Raw genomic sequence first — 490 nt, 5'->3', positions numbered from 1 at the left:
CTCCTCCAGAGGAGGAGGAGGAGGAGGAGGAATTCGTGCAGAGGCCGCGCAGATTCTCGCATTCCGCCAAGATACCAGAGGTCCGGCTTCTTCTCTCTTCCCTTTCCCTCCTGCATTTATAGAGCTGCTCGCGCCAAGTTTGAACTCCTACCATGCTCCCCCGTTCGCGAAACGGAAGAAGCTCGACCGGTTTCTTTTTTGTCGCGCCCGTGCTCGCTCGCCCGCTCCCGCAATCGAGCGAGCAACCGCGTCCTCTAGAGCGCGACCACCGTGGAAGGATCGATCCATCGAGCAGCGGTTCCTAGCCTGCATATTCGAGCGGAACGAATTATCGAGACTTTCGTTTTCAACTCGTTTCCTTTCTCGAGCCGTGATCCGTGTTTCGGATGAAACGAGATTTTTCCTCTCGAAGCGCTTCTCCACACGCTCCGCTTTCCCACGCGCAACTTTGCACGGTCAACATTCCTCGGGCCGACTAATCAACCGCGCG

Source organism: Apis dorsata, unplaced genomic scaffold (genome assembly GCF_000469605.1).
Source record: "Apis dorsata unplaced genomic scaffold, Apis dorsata 1.3 scaffold_111, whole genome shotgun sequence".
Classification (NCBI taxonomy): Eukaryota; Metazoa; Arthropoda; class Insecta; order Hymenoptera; family Apidae; genus Apis; species Apis dorsata.
Note: the sequence above shows the minus strand (reverse complement) of the source record.